The 21,787-nt window shown below is 32.8% G+C and overlaps 1 pseudogene; it reads left to right on the top strand.

The window, feature by feature from the left end:
- Window positions 1-11,800: 11,800 nt before the first annotated feature.
- Window positions 11,801-17,549, top strand: LOC110265122 (uncharacterized; annotated as a pseudogene).
- Window positions 17,550-21,787: the final 4,238 nt, after the last annotated feature.

Here is a 21,787-nt window from a genome sequence, read left to right as displayed (position 1 = left end):
GCTTGAATGTCATCAAACATAAACTGCTGAAAGAACTGACTAATTCCTTTCATTTGTATAATAGCTCTCTGGACATACAGTACAGGAAAATCAAAATCACCCCTGCCAAGACAAGAGATGCCCTTGACTTAAATGCAATCGGTAAAAATTCTTTTTGTAATCTATTGCATTAGTCAAATTTCGGTGTTGTTTTTATATTACTTTTGTGTTATTAAAATATTTTTGCTACTATTGTAGGGGATTTCTTTCCAAACAAAATTATCTATAAAAAAAATCAACGAAGAGCAAAAGAAAATTGTTGAAGGCTTTAAAAGTTCTTCTTTGTCATTTTTGACAAAGTCTTTAATTGAGATGAGTGTGGATGAACCAGAAAATCAATTAAAATTCAAGAGGACATTCATCCTATTTATCCAGAAGTGCTTCTTGTTGCCAACAACAATAAGCAAAATTTTTCTGGTTCACATGCTACTGATTCTTCATGTGGACACTATATAAGAATGGAATTGGGCTGCTCATGTGCTCAACTTCTTCATCAAAAGAATCAGAAGTCGCAAATTGAAAAACAAATACACAGTTGATGGTTGTCGCTTTACACTCATAATTATATATTTTCATGAGTCTAAATACATTAATAGTCTAGCAGATAGAACTCCCAGACTACCATGGGTGACACATTGGATAAGGGAGATGATGGTTAAGAGGATAGAATGTGAGACAAATGATGAAATGGTAATTTGAAAAAAATTATTTCCTTAAATTTTGGTGCAATTATTTAAAATATATTGTGCTAATTAAATAATTTTATGTTTTAGAGCCTCATAAGAAGAGCATAGCTGAGGGGAGAAGCAAAACAAGAAAAGACGAGAAAAAAGAAAAAAAAAGAAGCAAGAAAAGAAGAAACCTGTTATATTGAATTCTTTTTCAAAAAGAGGAAATAATTTTGAGTATCAGTTTGATTTTGAATCTGATTATGAGGAGATACCAAAGAGAAGAAAGCAACCACAAAGAATGATAAAGAAGTAAGTGTTATTTTTCAGTGTCATTTGTAAATATTTATTGTGTTTATTTATCTCGTGTGTTTGCAATTTTTTAGGATGGAATCCAAAAAGAGAAAATATGTTATTATGGATTCATCTTCACAAACAGAAACAGACTCTGATTTTGAGTAAGATTCAGAAGTTATTATCATAAAATTTTTATTTATTTTTTATCAACATTTTCTATATAAACAGAAATGTTTGTATGTATTTTGTCAAAAGCAAAGAAATCCAGGAAAAAATAGAAAGAAGGATGAAGAAAAAAAGTGATAAGCCTACAGAAGGGTATGTGTTACTTTTCGGTGTTATTTATAAATATTTATTGTGTTTATTTGCCTGATCATTCTTTATTTTTCTAGGATGTATGCCAAAAACAAAGATGTTCCAGGAAAGGCAACGCCACTGAAAAAAGAAAGCTTGTTCAATCTAAATAACCAAGAAGTGGTCACGATTCAACAGAAGTTCACTACGATTCTTCACAAACGTAAGATTCAATGTCTTATATTGTTTCTTTGTTAAAATTTCTTAAAAGCTGATATAATTAGTCTAGTTTTACTAAATAATGTTTATTTTGTCCTTAGAATACCACCTGTAAATCTCTCAAGTGAGAATAATCATGTGTTTCAAACACAGTCAAGTTTTCAAGGGTGCGTAAATGCACCAATTGATCCCATATAATTTTTTTTACCATTTCTTTATTTCTTGTCCTATCATAATGTGTTTTTTAATTTGATATCTTTTTTTAAAAAAATTCATTAAGATGTTTTTCAAGAAAAAAAAAAGACAAAAAAAAAAGGAAAAAAATGAGTTTGTAGCCTGCAACTATGTAAGTTCTCATACAACAAAAGTAGTGTTATTAATCAATGATTGAGGTGTTGTGTTGACATAATTTCAGTGCATTTCAGATTTAAAGTACAAGATGACTAGATGAAGCTAACCTTGTTCAAGGAGCTATACTAGTTAAACAAGCAAGAATAGAGAAGGAGTTGCAACTACAGGAAAGGATGGAAGATTCACCAAAATATGACAACTGAGTAAAGTATTCAGTTTAGTTCATAATAATAAGCTTTTATATTTCATTTAATTTTTTTGACTTAATTAACACCAAATTTTATTTATGAGTAACTCAACTATTAATATTGGGACTATCCCGAAGATCAAATGCTTGTGCTACGAAAACAAACTTAGTCCCAATCTAAACCATTGAATATGTGAGTTTTTCAATTTACTTTCCTGTTTTAATCTTTGCATTAATGATTTACCAAAATTTGTTAAGCATCGTACCTGTTTGTCTTCATTAGAGTGCCACTTCGAGCAATTACTCCTTTAGTAGAAACCTTTATCTCCATCCTTCCACATACTCAACAACAAACTACTACACAATCTCCCATAAATAAATATTTGCAAGAAGAAACTATTAAAGTGTAAGTTCTAGTTAAATTCATTTTCAAAGCATAATTCTTTTCGGTGTTTTATTAAACAATTTTATGTCTCATCCTGCAGTCCTCCACAATCTCATCAAGAAGCTCTTGAGGAAGCTCTTCCAGAGAAAACTCAGCACAAAGTCCCTCTTAATACATAAGTTTTAATTAATTTTTTTTTTAACAATTTCGGTGCATTCTTAAACAATATTATGTGTCATCCTACAGTCTTCCACTGACTCAAGATCTCAAAGCTAGATTACTGATGGTTGCAAATGCTGCATTGGATGATGACTTTGGTGCACCATTCTTTAACCTTGGCATAAGTCAATCAACCAATGAAGCTACAATTACCTAAGAGGATGAACCACCATGCGACAAGGGAAAATCTCCAAAAATTAAAAGTCAACAGAGCCCTATATTGGTTGATGAGTTAAAAAAGCTGGTAGAGGTTATGAATGTTGGGATTGCAACAACATTGTAATATGCCAAGGAGACAAGTCCACAACCAATATAAGATGTGTAGTCAAGTCTGAGCATTCTTGAAAAGTTCAAGACTCAAGTAAAGCAAAAGAAAATAACAGAAGAGCTTAATGACAAATGCTATCATTGGTCCACAAATATCAAGAATTTCAAATATGAGAATAGCAATGAATGGAACATCATATTCAGGTTGGACCATAAAAATCTATTGGAGGGAGCTAGATATTACTTCGCATCTTTAAGACCAAAAGAATTTATAGAAAATCTGGTAAATTCTTCTGCTATAACACTAATGCTTTTTTTATGAGTTATTGTGCTATATATGTAATAAATTTTGGTCCTTTGTTTTTATAGGTAGTTTCCGCAGTGTGTCTAATTTTCAGCAAGAAAAAATCTAAAAGATAGGATAGATATACTGTGTGCCATTGGATATTGTGGTAAGCTCTACTATTATTAAACTTTAACCTCAATTTCAATGCATTTTGTAGAATAATATGTTGATGAAGCATGGGCACAATTATATTGATCCAGCAACCAAGAAAGCCTACCACATTAGTGAATATAAGAAGTACCTATCTTTTCTTGACAAAAAAAGTTAGCATCCATCTATCTTTTCTTGACAAAAAAAGTTAGCATCCATCTATTTGTAAGTTTTCATTTCAAAAACTTCTTAAATAATTCTTTCATTCGGTGTCATTTAGACTAAAATATTGTCCTATTTTTTCAAACTTCAACTATTTGTCCCAATTTGCCATGGAGGACATTGGTGATTGTAACACCCTAACTACCAAAGCTCACGCTTCCGGCTGCGCGACTCTGATAGCTTGGACATTATGACGACTCTTATACTATTTAATACTAAAATATGAGCCTATTTAAAACTTTAAACCGCAACACCGCTCCAAAGTACTTTTATTATGTAACGTACATCCATACATACAATACAACTTACAAAAACTCTCAAAGAGTACATACATATATATACATAAATAACTTTACCAGCATTAGCCAATACAATTCCTATCCCTCTTACAGAATACATATAGATAAAGGCAAGGGAACAATAAGCAATAACTAAAGCAATACAAAACATCACAACGTCAACTAGATAAGCTCTTCGTGACTTCTGCGTCCATATCCTGAAAGGGAAAAATTGTAAAGGGGGTGAGAACATCATCCTCGAAAGGGTTCTCAGTAGATGGTTTTTGGGAATTACTGTAATATGATACGTGAAGGTAAACCGTACCAGTGATTAATAACCGTCTTATGCCTCTTTTTTCAAAAATAACGGTTTACAATAAAAGTAAAGTCTGAAATCTTTTCTGAAAGAGGGACTGTTCAATTATGAAAAACTCAAAAGCCTTTCAAAAGGGTTTATCTATGCTGAACCAAATTAGCGTTTCATACTTTTCCAAACCAAAAACACAAAAACGAAACCAACCATTGGTCCATCTCATTTCAACTGCGGCCCTAGGCCCAAACAATCCAACAGCAGCCAATCCACCACAATCCAACAGAGTTTCAGTCGCAAACACAAGTAGGAAGGTTCAAGCACAAACAAACAATTACAGCAAGTAGAACAATTAGCAGTTAATCACAAGAAATCACAAAGACAAACCAAGTACAATATGCACACCCAAACAATGTCATATAAATGCATATGATGCATGCCTGTCCTAGTGGCTGATGATATCATCTGTCGATTATATAGCCAACCCGACAAGTCCTGGTAGCTAACCATTGGACTGTCCCTCTATTGTGCATCCCAACTCGAGTTATTTCTCGATCATCATCATGATCATAATCATAATCCATATCCAACACCCTCACTGGTGTATATTCACGGGGGCGAGCTCATCCAAGTGCCCGGCCACACTTACGACATAGGGTCAGCAGAGTATCGAGTCTCCACCTGGAGCACATGGTGGCTAGCCACTGCTTTCTTCCAGGGAAACTCATGCCTCAGATAGTGGAAGTGCAAATTCACAATTATCAATATTTCAGCATATATACATTCATTCTCAGCCATGAATCAACATTCATCTCAGCCATCCGGCTTAAATTCATAATTCATAGTCAGCCATCCGGCTCATAACTTATTTTGCAATCAGCCATGATTCATTATCATACACGGCCATTCCGACTCATAACAAAATAGCACTTCCACCATTCAACATCATCAAATTCATAAAATCGGCATTTAAGCCATAAATCACTTTTTCTCAATCATTTCACTTTGAAATCGAATTTCAACTCTTTTCAGTCTTGGCTTTAAAGATCTCATTTCTCAAATCATCTCAGGCTCATAAGCCACTTTTACTCAAAGTAAGTTCCCTTTTTAAAACAAAGCCACCCTCGGCATTCTCTTTCCAAAACTTCCACAACCATGGCAAGTTAAGGATTCATTTTGAAATATTCACAATCATCCATCCAACAACAGGATTTTATAACAAAATTTTCTCGGCAGAGTCTCAAGTCTTTAGGGGAGAATAACATAACTCATTTCGTCAAATTCACTTAAAATCATTAAAACATTGGCTTCCTGATTTGAGTAATAAAATAGGATCTAAGCCAAACTGAGTCATGTAATCAATTACTCCTTTCAAAGCTGTTTCCTTTACTTAAGCAAAACCAGCTTCAACCCCATGATAAATTCTAAAGCACTTCAAACTGCTAAAAATTGTTTCTCTTGCAAAAATTCAAAATTCAAGGAGTACTTAAAACTTTTCCCAAAACGTTTTAAAATGAAACTTGTCAATAGACGTTCAAGTTCTTTCAAAGTCACTGAAACTCCTCTAATTGAAACCCTCCAGTCAAATCCAAAAACTTAGCCCTTTTTACATTTGAAACAGCTTTAAAACATAAGTTTCATCTAAATAACTTTTTCCCAAAGAGATACAATGCTTTTCTTAAGAAACAAGACTAAATCACAATTTCCTCTTTAATAATTCATTTTAAAAACATGAATCATCCTTTTCTTGATAATTCAAATAAAATGGTAGAAGTTTTTAACTCATAATTTTTCTAGACAACATTTCAATAAAGTCCCAGATTCTACCGGAATTTTGGCAAAACTTCCCCTAAAACTTGGACTTTGCCACCTGGTTTGGGTCCCAACTAAACTGTTCCACAATCCTTTTCAACAGTCCAGATCCAAAAATCAGTTCAAAAGCAAGCTAAATCCAACAGTCACCTCATTTTCATATTTCAAGGAAACTGTTTCAAAATCAATTCATTATCAGCCGATAAAAATCATTTCCAAAGCTTTAAAGAAATGGTTCAACAATTCATTTATCAAAATCAAATCAATTAAAGTTAACCAGGCTGAGTCCAAAAGTGTATTCTATTTTTCACATTACCTCACATCAATATCTATATGTAATAATTCTAATATATAAAATATAGTTTTCGGAATTTGCCCCTACCTCAAAATGCAAAACCATAGTCCAAACTCCTCATAAATTTCTTTTTGTCTCAACCCGAAATAATTGGCAATCAAAACTTTGGCTCTGCTTGCTCTCTCAAAAGCAGAAATAGCTACAAGCGGCACAAGCAAATCAGATTCTAACTCCTAGAACCATCAACATCGTAAGCACTTTATTACACGGAATAGAACACTAATGCAGGGCTTTCGAAACATAAATACTTACTGAAACTAAGAAAGAACGCTTGAATCAAAACAGCGGCGTTCTCCGAGCCAGTTCGGCGGCGGCCCGATAGCCACCTCAAGTGACAGCGGCGACGAATTCCGACCACGACAACTGAAACCAACATGCAGTGACTATAGTATTCTCGGAATTCAAAATGGACCAAAACTAATCACAAGACCCTTACCACGACTAAGAAGAAGTGACCGAGCCAATTAGCGGCATCCCCGGCGGTGGTTCCGGTGGCCACGACACTGCTCCTGGTGACCAGAACAGCGGCAAAGTTTCCTCCTCCTCCGGCTGCAACAGCAGCGGTGTGTTCCGGCAACTACAGACCTCCGGCAACAGTGCAGAAGCTTCAGCTAAGCACCGCAGAACAGCAGACCAGCAGTGGCGGAGGTAGGTGGCAATGAAAGGCAGTGGCAAAGGTAGACTTCTCCTCCATCGCGTTCTGGCCCTCCGGCGGCGCCGTACAGGGCGATGGCAACGACCCCCATTCACGGCAGTGGTGGCTTCACCCTCCCGAGCGCGTTCTTTCTTCTTCGTCTGTGGCTATGGGTCGCGCTCCCTTCAGTTCGCAGTTCTGTCTCTGACGCGGCGCAAGGATGATCGGCGACGACGGCCAGATCTCCAGCGACGGCACGAGGATGCATAGCGGTTGCTTCTGCAGCAGCTCCTCGCGAGCGCTCTCCCTTCTTTCCTCCATCGATGGTGACAACGACGGCGCTGGCAGCGAGGAAGACGATCGGCACGGTGACGGGCTCGACGGCTGCGTCGCCCTCCTCCCCTCTCGGATCTCCCTTCCTTGCTTCCCCCTTCTCCCCCTATCCCTTCCCTTCTTCGTTCCTTTCTTTTTGCAACTATTGCTGCTGTGTGTTGCGGCTGGGTTTGGGAGCTGAGTGTAGGTGGAAGGGAACCAGGTCGGGTAATGGGTCACTGGGTTAGGGTTTCATTATTTTGAAAATTAGGGTTAGGGGTAATTTGATAATTTCAAATAAAATTAGAAATAATATAATAACTAAAACCCAAATTAAATCCAACACTAATTGTATATAGAAAATACTATTTGCTCATCAATTTTATAAATTATTTTTAATAAAATGTCCAAATCAAATAATTAGAAATAATATAATTAAATCATTTATCTTTCCAAAACAGCAGTATCAATATTTTAAAATATTAATTATTTAGTCCAAGTCATATAAAATCCTTATTGTTTCATAACTATCAACTTTATAGTTTAAATATAGAAAATAATCTAATAATTGTAAAATTGGATAATAATCTAACTTATTCCAAATTCAATAAATCAAAACTTGCTTTAATTATCTTTAATAAAATAATTTCTGAAATTAAGACTCAAATAATTATATGATTTGAGACTTGATCATAATAAGACTTTTCAAAAGTTCTGGGTCTTACATTCTACCCACCTTACAAAAATTTTTGTCCTTGAAAATTAAGGTAATACATAAGATCGTACATAGTCTTAGTACTTTTAAATACTTTTAGAAAAGTAAGAAGTCTTAGCATTTATGTATAAATGCTCAATTACCGAATATCCATAAGATTTAAATATAGGGGTAAGGCATAGTGTAAGGCAGAAGATACCAGCTAGGCTCGATGCAAAAGGTCACATAATCTCAAGACTTTACAAAAACTTGAGGAAACAAAATAGGGTGTAAATCAAGGTAGGCTTTCACAAAACGAAGCTGTTAAAGGCTACAAAGCATGCTAGTATTATACGGCGGACATAACGTTCGCTCATAGACCTCGTACCCATTTCAGAACTTCAACTTCCCAACTCCACCAATCACTTTATAGCCTCATAGCTGATCATAAGCCTAACAGCCACAAGCTCATAACGTCGTACACCTACCGCTTCACCTTCTATATACAGATATCGCGTCTTAAAGAACTAACGCATCGTATTACTACGCCTACAGATCGCACATGACATCAAAATAATTCTCGAGTCTACCCAGAAGGATACAATGTTCTAGAAAGGAGAGACAATGTCAAGGATAATACTCATAGATCTGAGAAAATGTATCCAATTCCAAGTAAACAAAGATGCTTAACAATGAAGTATGCTAGAAATAAATCAATTGACAACTTCAAAGATAACCCTTAGATCAAAGAAATTTAATAGGATCAATAAGAAGAAAATCAACGCATTAGTTTGAAACAAATTCAAGTTGAGTCGAAGAAGTATGAGATTTATAGAAGAGAATATCTCAAACCCAAGACAAAGCTCACTGAACTCAAGAGCACGATTAAAATACTTCCGAATACATTGTTCATAAAAGAATAAAAAACTTGCGGAAGAATCACTTCGCAATCTAAAAGAAAAGTTAAGTAACAAATTTCTCAGTTCTTCAATTTCTCATCTCTTACTGATTTTGATCCAGATCTGAATCATGCATATGTAATTTCTTGCCTCTGGTTCATCCTCTCGTGGCCTGCACTGTCATTGCGTCATCCTCTTCTCGTCAGTTCCATCTTTTGCTCATACTATGGCTTGGTGAGTTCCAGTTCTCTTGTTCAGTTATTTTTTTGATCCTTCAATCCTCTTTAATCTTTACTTGATAATTAATCTATACTTAATTTTATGTATAGTTATTAGTTAATTTAGGTTTTTAATTGGTTATTTAATAGTTAGGTTTTGAATTTAACTTTGTTGTTTATTTGAACTTTAGGTTTTGAATTTAGGTATAAATGAGTTTAATTGCTCCTTTAATCCAAAGTATGTTGTATTGTATCTTCAAAACTGAAAGGATATTTTGTTGGTTCATAGCTATCATACGGAAAACGGTCTCCTTAGTATAGATTCAATACATCAAAGGTGGTAATTAGAAGCAAGTTAGTTTGCTAACATTTTCATCTCCTTTTGTCAGATTAGCCAATCTTCCTAAAGAAGTGAAAGAGGACTTTGAGGATCCTCATAGTAGGTAAGTTACTCAGTAGTTAAGACTTCTTAATTCTTACTAATAAATTTTCACTTCACATACATATTCTGCTTCATTCTATGACCTCGAATATATTGTTATATTTTTGCACTACTCCACTGCTCTGTACATGAAACTTTTAAAGCAACAAATGACTTGTTCTTCATCTATCCACCATGAATTATTAGGTACAATTTTACTTGGAGTCATGGGAAAGAGAAACTTGAAATTGGGAAGCCTGGTAGATCTTTCATCTATTTGATATAAGTTCTTCGATGGATTCTCTTTGAGAAGATATAAATTTGCGTTGGGATACAATTTTGCTTTTGGCTTCTTCCAGACATTTTTGTCGTATAAGTTATTTTCGTACTATGGAATTGTGAGTGCTGTGAAAGTAAGTGGAGTATGAAGCTTATTTCGTTTCATAATTCTTCAATTATAATAATAATAAGTTTTACTTAAGATTTGGTCGGGTAAATTTTTTATTTTTTAAAAATTTGTTTTTAAAATATAACTTTTAATTATCAAGTGTGTATATATTGGCAAAATTTTCTTATTTTAAAAACAAAAACCTGAACTAATCTAATTTAAATATTTTTATTGTTGATAACTCTGATTTATACTAACTTAAAAGTTAAAACAAATCAGCCTAGTATCTTTAGGATCTTTGACTCAAATTGCAACATATATATTGAGCGTTATAGATATCCCTAAGATCTTGTTAATTAATTTAAATTATCACAACATTAGATATCTCTTTTATTCATGGATGATGATTCATATGTAACTTTTAAATATTTAATTTGACTTAGTTTTATTTTAAATATTTAAAATAAATTTAATTTTATTTTTCTAATTAATATCTCTTTTGTTCATATGTAACTTTTGTTCATTAGATATCTCTTTTGTTCATGGATAATGATTCATATGTAACTTTTGTTCATGGGATATAAGGGAATAGTTCATTGTTTAGATATACGACATTCTCACTTTTAGATAATTTATACCTCAGTCAATAAGCTCTTTTTTCCTTATAACTTGTAATTCAGTTTAGGTTGATGCCTATCTATAGCTACACTCATAGATGCCAAGTTAAAAATAGAAGCATTGGCAATTCTGTATCCTATGATCATACACATTTCCTTAGATTTGTGTTTTCTGTAGGTATCCATCATATTGTGGATCAAATATATGGCCCAGCAGTGCACTACTAGAACTCGAAGTGGGTATGGCCTGAAATCCGAACATATTTTACATTTATAGTCTTTATTTTCTGATGCCTAGGTTTATAGATTGATGTGTTCATATAAATTTTCCTTTCCTGTGATTTTATCTGAATGAATGCATAGATGATTTGTAGAATATGAATTGTGTACATGCAACAAGCAACTTATATATTCTCATTTATTTTTATTTATCGTTTGCAGTTTTTTTTAATGGGTGTGTGGGCTCCTTTTAAATATACAGCAGATGTATCTTCTTTGGTTAATTTTTAATTTCTAAATAGTAGTGTGCTCATTTTATTTTTTTTTATCAAATTAAGTGGTTGTTGTAATTCATTTGGTTCAAAACAAGGGTATCATGGTTTTTCTAAATTGAGAGTCTGCTAATTGTGTAAATTCAAAATAATTAAAAAAATGAGGAGGAACTGAAGCTAAAAGCTCTTATTTACTACAATATTGGTTAATTAGTTCTGGATTCTGTTTAGGTTTTTCTTGAATGCTTTCTCTCACTTTCTAGTCTCTAGGTATTCTACATGATTAAGAATCTTTATCAATCCTATGATTCTGGTTTATAATAATTCAGGAACCAAGCAAGGCTACAGAAAAATCTAATGTACCTAGCAATAATAGTTGATTCTCAACCACAACCACATTTTGTTGGACTGCTCTCCAAATTTTGCTTGTTGCCGCTATCGTCAATCCCTATTTCAGCAATTGTTTGAGCTTCAAAACAAGTAGGATTTTCTTATCTATATCTTAATAAGTGAATGCATGTGTTAGATTATATGTTGTACTTGATTTTATGCATTATTGTCAAGAATTCTTTGATCTCTTTTTCTAATTGTTTGGTAGAAAGTTTGGAGAGATACTTCTCCTATATTTAGTCTTGAGAGTTTATCTTACATACCTTCTATAATTGTTATAGTGTTATGCAAATTATAATGCCTTGTTCTGCAACAATAGTTTAGTAAAATGCTCCTTATTTTAGTTTTTTTTCTTCTCATTTTGCAGACATTTTAAATTTTATAATATTAGTTAGTCATGGATAAGAGTTGGATGCTCACACTGTGAACTTCTAAGAAGTACTTAGATGGGTTAGATGAGTTTCTTGATTTTACATTTCATAATGTAGTTGAAGGAACTTAGATTCTATGCCCTTGTAAGAATTGCAATAATTGTTCTTGGAAAAATTGAGAGGATGTTTACGAGCATTTAGTTTGTGACGGGTTTGATAAGGGATACAATAAGTGGATATTTCACGGAGAATGTAGATCTTCAAAATATGCTGAGAAGGATGGATCTGAAATACAAGATAACTTGGATAAATTGTTGGAAGAGACCTTCATGATGTCGAGGAAATTTGAAACGAGTCAATTTGATTACGCATTGGATGAGGATGAAAATGAAGAAGAGCCTGATGAAGAAACTAAGAAGTTTTACAAGTTGATCCGTGATGCTCATCAAGAATTATATCCGAGCTATAAAGATTTTAAAAAGTTATCAACTATTATTTGTTTGCTCCACATAAAGAACCTTCATGGTTGGAGCAACGTATCATTTAATATGTTACTACAATTACTCAATGAATTACTTCCTAAAGGCTTGTGTCTACCATCAACATATGAAGAATGCAAGTACATCATCAAGGACTTAGATTTCAATTATGAAAAAATTGACACTTGTCCAAATGACTATATCTTATACTGGAAGAAGTTTAAGGAATACACTACTTGTCCAAAGTGTGGTGTTTCTAAGTATAAAATGAAAAAGGTCCAAAGTGCTAAAAGAAAATTTTCTTGCAAGGTAACTTCTCGACCAATTCCGCAAAGATTTTGAGGTATTTCCCTTTGAAACCGAGGATCAAGAAACTATATATATTTTCGAAAACCGCCGATTTGATGACGTGGCACAATAAAGGTCGTAAAAATGATGGAAAACTAAGGCATTCGGCAGACTCACCAGCTTGAAAAACTTTTGATTCGTTACATTCATATTTTGCATTGGAGCCTCGAAATGTGAGGATGGGTTTAGCAAGTGATGGTTTTAACTCATATAAAACAATGAGTATTAGATACAGTATTTGGCCAATGGTTCTGACGATATATAACTTGCTTCCATGGGATTGCATGAAACAACATTCTATGATGTTGTCTTTGCTTATTCCCAGTCCTTCTTCTCCTAATAGAAATATTGACATATATTTACAACCTTTAATCGATGAGTTAAAGGAGTTATGGGAGAATGACTTTGAGACATATGATGCTTCTAGTGGGAAGTTATTTCGTGTACATGCTGCCTTACTTTGGACTATAAGCGATTTGCCTAGTTACTCTATGTTATCTGGTTGGCATACAAGTAGAAAATTGGCATGTCCTATTTGTAATTATGACACATGCTCTAGATTCTTGAAACATAGTAAAAAAATGTGTTACATGGGACATCGAGAATTTTTAGCATCAAAGCATCAGTGGCGAAAGGACAAGAAGAGTTTTGACGGTATGACAGAGCTAAGAACAGTTCCTGTGCCACTATTAGGGCCTGATATATTAGAAAAATTAGGCAATAGGGAGAATTCGTTTGGGAAGACTATAAAGAGGAGAAGAAATGATGATGATCTCTGGACTAAGAAAAGCATATTTTTTGAGTTACCATATTGGAGTACTAATTTGCTTCGTCACAACTTGGATGTAATGCACATTGAAAAGAATATTTGTGAAAATATTGTTGGAACATTATTGAATTTAGAAGGAAAATCAAAAGATCATCTCAAAGCAAGGCTTGACTTGGTAGATATGGAGATACGACATGAACTTCATCCAAAAAATATAGGACTAAATAAGATATTTTTGCCACCAACACGTTTCACAATGTCTTCAAAGGAAAAAAGTGTCTTTTGTTGTGTTTTGAAAAATGTGAAGCTTCCTAAAGGGTATGGCTCCAATATTTCTAGGTGTGTTCAACTGGAACACCACAAACTTTTTGGTCTTAAGAGTCACGACTACCATATTTTGATGCAAGACTTGCTTAAAATAGTAATTCGAAGAGCCTTACCAAAAGAAGTTGTGAGAGTTCTACTCAAGTTTAGTTCATACTTCAAGACTTTATGCTCTAAAGTTATCAGAATTGATGTTTTTGAACAATTAGATATCGAAATTGCACAAATTCTTTGTGAATTATAAAGAATATTTCCACCATCATTCTTTGTGCTAATGATCCATTTGTCTATGCATCTAGCATATGAAGCAAGACTTGGTAGACCTGTCCAATACCGTTGGATGTACCCAATTGAGAGGTGATTTATTTTGAAACCGATATCAATTCCTATACTCTTTATTTGGTGATATTTATCCTTCTAAAACTTTATTACTAATATCTATAGGTTCTTACTCAAATTGAAGAATTACGTCTGTAATAAAAGTTGTCCTGAGGGATCTATTGCAGAAGGGTATTTAGCAGACGAATGTTTGACATTTTGTTCAAGATACTTGAATGACGATGTCCAAACAAAATTCAATAATCCAACAAAGAATCTTGACGGTCCAATACGAAATGGGGTGATGATAAGTCTGGATCCTCTTATGTGGGAGCAATCTCATCGTTATGTATTGTTCAATTGTATTATCATCGCTCCATATATCAAGTAATTAATCATATATGCCTCTTTATTTTTTAATATTATCATACTTAAATTTGATACTTTTCACATTTATGTAGACAACACGAGGAGATTGTTTTTAGTGATGCTCATACTAGCCTTGGAGATAAATGGGATAAGACAAAAGACCATTGTCTTACCTTTACTGAATGGTTTGAAGATTTTGCTAGGAATTCATTTGTTAGTAAAGAGTTGAAGTGGTTGTCTAGAGGGCCAAATGTTGCTGCAAGAAGATTTTCTGCTTATATGATAAATGGTTATAAGTTTATAACTGAAGATTGTGAGAGAAAAACACAAAATATTGGAGTTATGGTTATTTCATCCACTGTCAAGTTTAGAAATGAGAAAGACAAGGATCCAGAAGTGAAAAATGTCACTTATTATGGAGTTTTAAAAGCTATACTTGAGTTAGATTATCATGGGAATTCTAAATATGTGCTATTTAAGTGCGATTGATTTCAAAGTAAAAAAATACAACTTTGGGTTAATACTTATAAATTTTAGAAAGCCAATTTATGAAAATGATCCATTCGTGTTTGCAACTCAAGTGAGACAAGTTTATTACACAGAAGATCCAAGTGATACTTGGCATGTTGTTACCAACACCATTCCAAGGGATTTGTTTCATATATACAGTGACTTAGATAATGATGACATGAAAAAGTTCAAGGATGGTCCTCAAATAACAAGTTTTATGCTTTATCAATCTACAAGTGTTGAAGATGATGTTAATTGGATTAGGGATGATATACCTGGAACAACAATTGATACATGCATCTTAGATAATCAACCAATGGGAGAAGAGTCTCAAGATAATCTTGATTTTAGTCATAAAGATATATCAATCATATGATTTTCTTCCTTCTAGGTAATTTCATACTCTCAATCCCCTTTATTAATAATTATTTTGTTGAATTGTGAGAATCTTGTAACAGTTTTTTTCTTTCAGGTTCTGCTGGGGGATATGGGTGCCGGAAAATCCAGCCTCATTTTGCGCTTTAAGGGGTCAATTCCATGAATTTCAGGTTATTAATTATTATCTATCACATCGATATCAATTTTCTATATTCTGGTTGGTTTGCATGTGAAAATTTCCCTTTTTATTGGCTCTGTGTACTGAGTGTAAATCTCCTGGCACAAAATAATCTTTTGAAAAGAAAGTACTTTGTGAAGTTGTCAAACTTTTATTGGATGGTGATTCCAAAATAAATATTTATGGATATGAAGATTATGTTGCTGAATTTCTTTTATTTATGATGTTGACCTACAAGCATGTTTGGGAGATTAACAACTTTTCAAAATTGGACTTAGAATGCTATGACTCTAAAACATTCAATGCTGGAAACTGAGTAGTACAACAATCACCTTGCTTTATTGCTAATATATGCTTCCAAAGTGTATCTGAAATTTTGCTTTGCAATTTACTTACATTGGTCATAATGGTTTTTCTTGCAGGAAGATAAAACTATATCCCAAAGGAAACGGCCCTGGATTTGGCAGTCATTTTTCTTTATATTTAGCCTTATCTAACCCATCAACACTTTCTCCCGTTTCAAAAATATATGCACAGATAATATTACGTATACTTGACCAAAAGCAAGCCAAGCATCACTTTGGAAAAGGTAGAGTTTAGTTCATCTTTAAAATTGTATGAAATTTCCCTGATGCCAGGGACACAAATTGATAGTTTAATTAATATTTGACATACAAAAACATTTAATTCAATCCAATAACCTAAGTTCTCCTTTTCTCTACTTGTAGCTAATTACTGGTTTAGTTCCTCAAACCATGAACGTGGTGGATCAAGATTGATTCCACTCAGTTACTTCACCAGTCAATACCAGGATTTTCTGGTGAAGGATAGTTGCTTGGTGGAAGCTGAGGTCCAAATTCTCGGGGTGGTTGAAGCATTGTCTTGAGTTTGTCTATAGAGCAGTAACAATGAACTACCGAAACTTTTTCTATGTAATGGCTTACTTTTCTGATATGAGTTATATTAATTGAGTGCTTAGGCAGCTAGGCTTTAGAATGTGTTATGTGTAGTATATTGTGTATTTAATCATATAAGCATATTGAAGAAATAAGAAAATTGACTTATTAGACCAATTTTAATGTTTAAATATCTTGAATTTAATTTGTAAAGTGGGTGTAGAACATGTAATTGAAGAAAAAGATTTTAATTCAATATTTTGTGCATTTAAAATGTTACTAAAGATCTATTGTAATATTTTTTGTTGTTAGCAAAGAAAATCTTTTGTAACATTTATTAGAGTATTTCTATAGAATATCTATTGTAATATTTTTTAAAGTGTTATAGAAAGACTTATTGTGACATTTTTAAGTGTTACATAAAATATTTAGTGTAACATTTTTTAAGTGTTACAAAAAATATCTATTGTAACATTTTTCTAAGTGTTACAAAAAATATCTATTGTAACATTTTTCTAAGTGTCACAAAAATTATCTATGGTAACATTTTTTTAAGTGTTACAAAAAATATCTATTGTAACATTTTTACTAAATTAGTAAAACTCTTTAGTAACATAGGGTATATTTAACATTTGTTAAAATGTTACTAATATACATAAGTAACATTTTAATATGATTTGGTAATATTTTTTAAATTTTAGTAAAAGTCAAGTATGTAGTAGTGGAAGCACCATATATTTCCATTAGTGCTCAGCAAACAAGGTATGAATCTTCTTATTATTCTTTGCTCTTGTAGAGTTATTTAATAATTTTACTCTGCTATTCAGTTTTTATCCTATTAAACATATTTTATTATGTTTCTTAGTTAGGTTTGTAGAATATACGTCTTGAAATGGCTAGAGATGATAGAACCGAAAAAGATCAAAAAAGGAAAATATTCATGGAAGAATTGGAAACAAGTAAGTATCATTAAACATTGATCATTCTCTACTTCTAAATTAGCATATATTAACAAATTTCTTTCAATTGTAGGAACAAGTTGATGGCTTCAGACACGAATATGCTTCATTTGTTCTCTTTGATGAAATAAATCAGTTGAGAGATAAAGCCATTACGGAATCTGAAATTATTAGAGTCTTCAAGCCATCCTCTGCAATATTAAATCCTTTTTGTAGGTTTTCATCAAGAGATATAGAGAGTCAATAGGTTGAACATTGTAAACTGTTTAGAATTTTTCAAGTATTGAATTTTTTGTGAATTGTTTAGTTACAAACAGGTGTAAATATTTATTCAAAAGCTTTTGATGAATTTCTTTGTCATATTAAACTTGTATGAACCTGTCTGTACTATGTTGGGATCATGTTAATTTAAATAAATCTAGGTTCACAGTTACTAGATTTAATATATTAAAAAAATAAAAGCTGCACCAAAATTTGTCACATTGACACCTGAAACTATTACCATGAAACAATGGAAGAAAGTAATTTGAAAACCAACAGTGACATGATAAATGTAACACCACACAATCTAGAAAAGTAAACCTTATTTTTATTTCAAAATAAAATATTACATGAATTGCACTGAAAGTCACATGAAATGCACAAAAAATTATTCAATTAAACACCAAGATTCTTATTTCCTTAAATCACTGAACTGATAATTTATAATTTGTCCATAATAAAGGCTTGAATTTGACTGAATCACAAATCCACCAACTAAAAGGTTTAACTGCAAAAGGTAAATCATATATTAGCACAACTATTCACATGCACAAGAGACAATTTTTCACCTAATTAAAGCACATCAATTTTACCTCACTTAGAACTTTCTTTTTCTTTTTCTTTGATGCATTTGCAATTTGTTTTCCAGTATTTGATTTCAATCTATTTTTGGCATGTCCTATTGTTCTCACACGTGACAGATTTTGAAGGTCGTTAATATCATCCCAAAATGCATCTTCATGCGATAACAAATATTTTTCTTTACTTTTGCCTTTATATTCTTATATCTCAGTCATCACATTATCATAAGCACGGTGCAGAATCGTAGTCAACTTCTCAGATTCTGATACAAATTCACAAATATTGTGTGACCGAAAACTCCAATCATCAAATGTCTTACTTCTTGACTCTAATAAAGGCTCATCGTGGCTGCTCTTGATATGTGTGCGCCTCCTCTTTACATTTTTACTCCATCGTTCCAATATATATCTTGGTGCCACTTTATCTACTCGTTCAAAGCTTAACGCACTCAAAGAATGACGGCACAATATCCCTCTTGACTCAAATAATAAGCACTGACATTTTTCTTCGCATGATATCGCGTCATATGTAACCACAAACTTATTGAATGTTGAGTTTGAAACATGTTTTACAACTTCATATGTCGTAAAATCTAGAGCGGACTCTGTTGATCTTGTGATGCAATTCATCTTTCCTCTAAATTGTGCTTAAACTTCCCTGAATTTCTCATGAGTATACACATGCTGAAATTGAACTTCTATTGATAATTTTGTTGCACAAGGTATAACAGTATGAAAATCTGCAACATTAGATTCTCTCTCTTTTTTCTCTCTACTTCCTAGGCAATTATCATATTATTTTTATATATTAGATCAATGAGCTATTGTCTATAATAAACTTATTTAAAAAAGCATGCATGCTCTCGCTCCTTTGTGTGCTTCTCATTCCAATCCAAAAGTGGTGATCAAGATAAACTAGAATCCACAAATGGTGATCTTCAAAAGGCTCTAAAAATGATAAAATACATAAATTAGAAACCAAATGCACCGAAACGTATATAGGTTCGCACCTTTATTACTGAAGCAAAACACATAAATATCCAAACACTAAAAATAACATCAATTAATTATAATAAAGTTACCTTACCTGAAAGTCACTTATTGTCTCTAATACCATACTTCATAAGAAAATCATTCCAATTTCCATCAAATACATCTTTTGTAAAAGAGTTTCAAACAACATGACTCATCTCTTGTTTAATTTCTTCATGTCTCTTGTAGCTATTTAATTTCTGTAGAATCTTCTTCATAATATGCTAAATACACCACATATAGATTGTTGTGGGCATACAAGTCTCAATAGCCCTTTGCATCAATTCATATTGACCGGTAAGAATGCCTTTTGGAGTATTTTCTCCCATGCAATGAAGCCAACATTCAAATAACCATTTGAATGATTGAATATTCTTATTTTTCATCAAAGAACATCCAATAAGTGTAGAATGATCATGGTGATTCACATCAATAAAAGAACCAAAAACCAAATTATACCTGAAGTTAAAAACACATAAACAAAATCAAGATTGCACTGAAAAAAGAATCTAATATGAACTGAAACTTGTTTAAAAAAGAACATAAACCATAAACAACAAATTACATGTTTGTATTGTACATGGTATAAAATGAAACAACATCTACAAAATACTCACAAGTAGCCCTGCTTCTTGTATCCTGCTTTTATTTTCTCTGTATTTTCAAATTTCAAATCAGATAAAAAATAGAAAATAGAGAGAACAGAGAGAACGCAGAGCAATTTGAAAAAAAAGAAATCTACAGAGAAAGAAACCGTTTACTTAAAAAAGAAGTTATATATAATGGCGCGTTTAGTCAAAAGATAGTTAGAGATAGTGGCGCATGGATGTAAATTAGGTTATATCAACTTAGTTGAGTAATAAACTTAGTTGTAGAGTATTATTGAAAAAATATTAACTAAAAACTGCCAAAATTTATTATTTTTGACTTTATTTAATAAACTGTGATAAATAAATACTATATAAAGCAAATTTAAACTGTGTGAACAAATTGTTTTGTCTCACTACCATTTCTTACTATTACCATATGACTTGAAGTGGTAGTAAATGAGTAAAAGTTTACATACGTGTGCGTGTGGTACTAGTGTGGAGTGATTAATAGGGTGTTCATGGATCAGATCGTATCCGCAGATCCGCGGTAAATATCCACATCCGATTCAAAAATTGTAGATATGATCTGATTCGCAGATTGATCGGATTGAATAGGATCCGATCCGCACCCTTTAAGGATCGGATCGTGGATATGTGCTCTGCATCCGCGTATCCGATCCGCAGATCTGCAGATCCGCACAATAATAATTAAAATATATATATATATATATATATTATATTTACTTGTTTGTATGTTTTAGTTAGTAGTTATTATTCATATATTGTATTATTTTATTTTTGTTATTTAGGAAAAGATTTATTAAAAATATTACAGGAATAAATAGGTTTAAAAGTGTGAAAGAAAATTGAGGGTATACCCGATATCCGATCCGATCCGCAAATGTGCAGATCGGATCGGATCCGACACTAAAAAATGCGGATATCATATCCGATGGGGATTATTCTGAACTGATCGAATTTTCGGCCATATCCGATCTGATCCGATCCAATCCGCGTACACCCTTAGCGATTAACGCTATTTTTATTTTAAAAGAAAAATTTTGAATTATATTAGAGTGTAAAATATATATTTTTGTCCCTAATGTTTTTAAAATATTTAAAGAATATCCCTAACGTTTAATTTGATTTAATTTTGTACTTAACGTTTGAATTAACTTTCAATTTTACCTTTATCGTTAAATTTTGATAGTCAACCGTTAGTCAACATTTTTATTCCAACTTTACTGTTAATTATTTTTTTTTCATTTTCAATTTCAACCCTAATTCTAACCACAAACCCATGCCTCTTAACTTTGAATCCTACCACCTCTAACCACTGCCAATAGCCCAACACCTTTCACCTCCATTGCAACCACTCCCATAACATCCATGCCAATATCTTGTAAGCTTCCATAACCTTTCTTCACTCATTCCCTACAAATTTATCAAAAAATTAAAACTTCAAAAGAACCAAATTTGAACTTCATATGCATAATTTGCAAGTTTTTACATGACCCAAATTGCCAAAAGTTCAAATTTCAGACACAAATTACGCCAATTGAAGCTGGAATTTCCAATCAGTAAAAGCAGGTAACGCAAAGCATTGAGGGTTTGTGTGGTTGGGGGAATTATAAATAATTTCTAAGAATTTTAAGATGGAAATATCATATTCCCATGTTTGTTTCAAAGTTTAAAAAGCTATTCCCAAGCAAGTTTGATTCCAGAGAACCAAAATACCATAATTTTAATTTCCACCTTCTCCCTGGGTATATTTGATTCCCATGAAAATGAAATCTAAGTAATAAAATAATACTTGAACCACACACACCTTGAGAGAAATAGAAAGATATGGCAAGCCATAGATGTCATCATGGACAAAAACGAGGAAGAAGTGAAGGATGCAAAGTGGGAACACCCGCAGAGCTAGAGAGAGATAGCTCAGCGGGAGTGACAAAAATGATGGGAGTCCGCGCTGTTGTGCCTCTAGTCACGATAATACATCGAGCGCTGCTGTTGCCGGA

Source organism: Arachis ipaensis, chromosome B7 (assembly GCF_059453495.1).
Source record: "Arachis ipaensis isolate K30076 ecotype BB chromosome B7, ASM5945349v1, whole genome shotgun sequence".
Lineage (NCBI taxonomy): Eukaryota > Viridiplantae > Streptophyta > Magnoliopsida > Fabales > Fabaceae > Arachis > Arachis ipaensis.
Note: the sequence above shows the minus strand (reverse complement) of the source record. Positions and strands in the feature narration are given on the sequence as shown.